The sequence below is a fragment of the Amyelois transitella genome, chromosome 28 (genome assembly GCF_032362555.1).
Source record: "Amyelois transitella isolate CPQ chromosome 28, ilAmyTran1.1, whole genome shotgun sequence".
In the NCBI taxonomy this organism is placed as follows: Eukaryota; Metazoa; Arthropoda; class Insecta; order Lepidoptera; family Pyralidae; genus Amyelois; species Amyelois transitella.
Window position 1 is genome coordinate 943,094 of NC_083531.1, and position 6,689 is coordinate 949,782.

Here is a 6,689-nt window from a genome sequence, read left to right on the forward strand (position 1 = left end):
TGGACATATGTCAGACAAAGGCCAGTTTTAAAACTGTGAATTTGTACTTAATTTAACCGGATATAATATAAAATATTAAAATAAATGTCATGTATGTATCACTATATTTTAATACATTAGTACTTGCTTAGTATTTAAATATGCAACTCTCCTTATAGTGTATTTCTCAATAGCGCCCTTCAAAACTTGATGTTTAGTAAACAGCATGAAAGTCTTGCTTTACATGCTAACAAAAAATTATATTCAGACTGATGTCCTCAGAAACAAATATAAAGCATGAAAATAGTAAAAATTTTGCCAAAAACAGTGTGTGATTCATTTAAAGCCAACAGATGATATTTCATTGGGGGAGAATACATTATGAAGAGACAGAATTTAGTATAATATATATGTAAAATTGTATTTTTAAATAAATGAATTGAATTTGCTTTAAATTGTATTTGTGATTTTCTATTTTGCGATTATTTGCAAGCTCGTTAGCAAAAATTGTAGATTTAATGCATAATCTTTCATTTTGAATGAATTACGAAAAATTATGCATTGTGCTTGTTGTAGCAACGACCCCAGAACAAGGATTTGAAGAACTTTCTACAGTTTAAAACTTTGAAAAAGTATTTTAATACGTTACATTTAATTTTTTTTGGCAGAAATCAATTATACAACCCCCTATAGCTATGACTTCTTAACTTTGACATAATTATAAAATTACCTTAAATTTATTTGAAATCTAACTTTAAAAGTTATACTGTGTATACCTTTTAGAAGTCGAAATTCTAACGGTATTCTAAACTATTGAACTGATATTTTACTGATTGGAATAAAAAATTAAGTTAAAATTTATAGAGATTTGAAGCGGACGACGGACTGTTATATCATTAAACTCATAGGTTTTATTGAATCAATTTTTATTGAACTTCACATTCTATCTTTCAAGTAAAACTTGAGAGTGTCAATCAACTTAATGACAACATTGTGGTAAGTTCTCAAAACGTCGAATGTGTCCAAAATCTTATACTCGTTCCACGAAAAAGCGTGTTCCTGCATGTCAGATTTCAAGCGAATCAAGTTTGAGCTCAGTGTGTCCAAATTTGCTGTTATATACCCAACCTTGAAGACCATATCGTTGTTAAATCTGTCTTTTATGGCGACCATTGGCTCTAATTTCCCTTTAATGTCACCGAACATATCGTTCAAGTATTCCAATAGTTTTGCACGAATTAAATTGGGTGGATTGAAGTTTCTGCGGCCGCTGGTAAGAGTTAATGTGTTGGTTAAATTAGCATTTACGTCATTCATATTATTTGTTGTGTTAACTAGATCGGTATCATTAGATGTAACTGGATCTTGATTGAATTTTTCGACATTAATATCATCATTAACATCTCTTTTGTTTCGCCTTTTGCGTGTTACATTCAAATTATCTTTATCATTCGCTGACGCACTTTCACCTAAGTTGTTGTCTATATTGCTTGTTTGTATTGTTTTATTTTGTGAAACTATATGTTTGTCGTTTGATATACTCTCAGTCATACTCAAATCTCGTTTAACTCTGTCATTCTCATCACTGGTCTCGTGTTGAGTTGTAGGACGTTGTTCATCGTCAGATTTCACTGGAACGGGTAGTTCCATAACGAAATATGCTGTAGTTTTATTTTCATTACGACTTTTCTCAATGTTATCATTAAACTCATTTAGAACACGAAGCAGTTTATTCAAAACCGTCTTTAGATTGACTTCATCTCTTTCAATTTCTTTTAATGTGGCAGCAGTTGTTTGTGTAGTAGTAGTTTTAATGGTGGTAGGAGCTTTAGGAAAAAGGTTTTTGAACCAACTTAGAAAACGCCTAGACTGTTCATTGTTATTTAGGTTTTCATCAAAAATGTCACTCCTTTTTGTTATTAACTTGTTAAGGTGGCGCGTAGTAGGCTTTCCAGTACGCAACATATTCTCATCAGTTTTAATCGTTTCTATAAATCGGTTGAATTCTTGCGACGTGCTCAGATTAATTCCGTCTTTGTGCACATCTTTTTTGACTCTCGTTGGTATGTCTATAATTTTGTAATCATTATCAACAAACGTATAGATGTCGTTATTTTCATTTTTTGTATATGCATATAAAGGGGATATAATGCCTGAAATATAGAAATAATTCTGTTTTAAACTTGGCTGATGACTTCAAATTTAAAATCATCATAAATCTTTGAAAACTAACAGACATTATAAGGGACATTACTATAAACTTGTGATAACATATGCAGTTAATACTCACATAACAACAAAATTGTACCCAACATCTCAGCTAACTGCAATTAAAAAAAAAAAAAAATTCGAAATTTTATAGTCATAGGGAAAAAGTATTGTTAACAATAATTATAAACAGTCAACAGCATATCAAGTTACCCAAATTCACCGATAATTTGCCTTTATTACTACGGTATTCAGTCCCGTGCAGGGTATAACAGTATAACTTGATGTGTGGTTCGTACCCACAATAAAAAAGAAATATTAAGTTTCTAAATGTATACACTAACGCCAAAAGAATGTAGAATATATATTTTGATATTATTACCTAAACACACGAGATTTTCTTTCTTGCTCAAACAAATACAATTAAAAATTAACTGTTATAAAAGTTGGAAATAAGTAATTAACTATAACAGAAGTTCATTAGCTGTTACAAGTAAAATTTGGCGGTGTGAACAATGGCGAATTGATTTGAAGTGAGAAGTACTTTTGGAAGACTTTGGAGGGGGATGAATTGAAAAAGTCTTGGTGAAGGGTCAAGTCAAGACTGCCCTTAACTCATGAGATTGCATGAAAAGAGTGAATGTAGATGATGCAAAAGTATGAGGGGATCGCGGCAAGAAATGGTCTCTGCCTATTCCTGCGGGACAGAAACGTGATATTGTAGATCGAAGACTATAGACACTTTTACCAATAGTAAATCGATGTCGAATTATGAGTTCTTCGCTACATTATCACACTTTTAAGGGGTCAGTGAAACATTATAACTCTTATAGTTTCGTCCTTTCTGTCTGTTCAAAGGTTCCAGCCATTTTGTTTGAAGTTGAAATTTAAAAGGTTTAAAGGCATTATGCAGTTGCTTTGAAGAACAAAATTAAACCATTAAGTACATGTAGGTCCTGTTACTATAATGACGTCAATGAAAATAGACCTGCGGGGTTTCATTGGATAGGTAGCGTTGTAAATGAAATGGGTAGTTAACCAAATCATCAAGCAATCTTTGGTTCAATCAATTGATATTTTGGTGATCTTGCATTCATTGCAGATGGACTGTCTGAATTGCGATTGGGTAATCTGGCTTGGAACACCAAACGGCCTCAAAGCACGTTGTAACAGGCTGTTCGTCAAGCTTGGAAGTATCATTATCCTCCTGGCGTCAGTCAGCCTATAACTTATATTGAGTACGAACATGAAGCGACTCCTGTCTTATACCTCCAACTTTCTTAGGGGAACCTGACCCATATTCTATTATGGTTACACGTCCAGTTACCTGATTGAGCTCCCTTACTTACAAAGGTTTCCCGTAGAGTAAGAGCGTCAGTTGGCAAACTTAAGTACATAATTTAGTAGAGATTCAGGTGGATTTGAATTTGTGCACATGCTTCTTAGGGCCTAACCCTTTCACCACGTCGGCTTTCAGAAGAAAGCACCTTCATGTAGTCTGTCATTTAGCTAAAGTAGTGATGACAAGCGCTAATTTTAGGGGTAAATAAAAAAATTGTGTCATGTAAAGTAAGTTTTATGAAACTGATGTAATTTTAGAAATAATGCAGTTATTTTCTTATCAATCACCTTCATTTGTTGAAACACCTCTTCCCACTTCCCATCGGTCCATTTATTCCAATTATCAGTAACATCCTTCTGAATTCTTTTGAATTCCTCCTCCACACTATCAATTGTACCCAAAATGTATCCTATATTGAAGACTTTATTTTTGTCATAAAATACTTTTAATTCAACCGCCGCCTTATACCTTTCGTCGTTAACTATAAAGCTATCATTCAATACCTTCTTAATAATAGTCACATTTTTAGTTTCAGTCGAGCCGATTTGTGTGTCAATACCAAATTTTCTTGTTTTGTTTCCATCGCGTTGTCCGGATTTTATTTCATCGATATTTTTAAAAACCTCTTGTACTCTTTCGATGTTGTGTAAAATTTCTGTAATATTATATCTGTGGTCGGTTCTTAGTATTAAACTTTTGTTATCTTCCCGGCTACGTTTGCGGGGTCTCTCGCCGAGTTTATACCAATGCTTTCGTCGCCTTAATTGTACATCGTTATTTTCGTCCATGATTTTATCACTTTCATCTTGTTTGTCTTCTTTAGATTCTCTTTCGGTATTTTTATGTAATTCAACTGTAATCTTTTGACTTTTATTCAAATTTTCGAAATTACGTGCTTGGTCTTTTAAAATTCCACCGTAAATTGTCGTTTCTTTTATAGATGTATGACGCGTAGTTGACATTTCCAATCTAACCTGCGAAACTACTCCTAACCCTGAAATATTTTAAAGAAATTAAAGCGAAGTAAAATGACAAATACACCAATGGACAAAATCACTTATGACTAGAACATCTGTAGAAATTCAATGTGCAATTTTCAATTCTCGCAGTATCTGAAGATTCAAGTGAAGTGTTCTTAAAGACATTACATTCATACACACATACCAAAACCTCTCCCATTGGGGTAGGCAGAGACTATGGATTTCCACTTGCTACGATCCTTACAGACCTCTCTCGCTTCCTCCACACTCATTACTCTTCTCATGCTTATTCGATGATAGCGGGTACCTACTCCTAACATCTCCCTTTTTTATGACATTCGAAATTGGTCCATGGAAGTTCGACAATCAAAGTTCAAGAAAGATACACTCACTATTTTATACAACTCCAAGATCTCTAAGGCTAACCAATTAATTTTATGCTCCGATAAAATAATTTCTTTCTTTCTTTATTTAACCTAAATAAAGTGAAAGAGAAGATAATAAAATAAACTTTGTCTGTGTGAAAGTTAAGATACATATTTTCTTACAAGAACTTACATACTACCAAATTATAATGGAGATACATTTACAAGGAGCCTCTGTTAAGCTCGTTGCTTGTGGAAAACATAATATCAAAGTTCCTTGAATTTTACGCTGATTCTTAACATTCATCGATTGATTATACTTATCTATTAATAAAACTCCACAGCAGAAGTTAACATTTTGCCTGTTGAAAAGCAGTAATATTTTGTTTTAGATTCTGGTTATCTGTATAGTAATTAAACTGATACTAAGCATTTATGATGGGCTGATCAGTGTTTGGTTCATACAAATTGGAAGAAAATTGATTAAACGCGCATTATAGTTTTAATCAAGTGTTCAATATTAACGACTTGGTTGCACCTACTTTTAAATCGACTGCATTGTGAGTGTAATCGATTAGATTCCGAATCATCGGTTCCCAATGATCAAGTGTGCTCGGAAGTAAAATATGCCTGCTTTCTGGGTACAATATGCGTAAATTCGTTTTTTGTAAGTATTTGAAGTATAGTCTCTTAGACTTTGATGGAATTTTTTAATAAAAATATCTAGGCGAACCTTATGAAGGTACCTTGGTCGAATTGTAGTCAGGTCAAGAACCCTAAAGGAACGAGAATGCATAAAAATATTGTACCTACTTTAAAAACCATGCAAGTTATATCATAGCTTGAAAATTTTGGTAAAGCTTTATAAAATGGCTGTCTGCATGACTCTTTTGTCTTGGAAATTTGAGTTCTTTGTGTTATTATTTCATAAGCGGTTACTTCGAAATCCACAAAAACAAAATCAAGTGTTCCTTTTTTACTCTTTCGAAAACCATTTGACGAAAATAAGATACTTAAAATGTTCTTTCTAAAATTATAACTGAAGTTTAGAAAATGATTCTTAATTTTATACGCCTTCATTTCCAGGTATATTAACAGCTTGCACAATAGCAACTAATGATTCTGTGTTCATTGGTAACATTTATCATAGGGATGACACTGATGTAGTAAGAAGATCTGGTGACAACAAGAAGACAGAAGGAGCAGAGTACCACCGTTCTAATGAACTAGAGAGTAACAATACAGATTTAGAAGCACAGAAAGACATAGACATTGACAGCGCCATTGAAAATTCTAAATTAAAGAAAATAAGAAGAAATTTTTGGGATTGGTTCAATGGCGTCCTGGACATAGGAAAAACAGAAACTAGGAAATTCATAAAAAAGTCGAATAGTAACGAAATTTTTAAGAAAGTCGCTGAATTTGTTAGTAATGAAGAAAAAGAAGTACGGCATCCCTTAGGAAATGGCCGTCGTCAAGGCTGGCCACAACACCTCTACAATAATTTTGTTTTGCCAAAACTTGTGGAAACTAATAAACACGATGAAAGCAGACACGACAATTTCACTGATGTATTAATTAAGCTAACACAAGCTGTGAACGATTTAAATAAAAATTTGAAAACACAGAACGACAATGCATTTTTAGTTTGGAATGTTCCGAAAGAGAACTTAAAAAAATTAAGACTCAAACGTGAAACAATTGCCAGCAATTTTCAAAATAGGAACATAACAGATATTGCAAGCAGCTCAAGTGATTTGAAACACAAATTGATTGATTATTTCAAAGAAACTTTGGATGATATGAAGAAGAAAA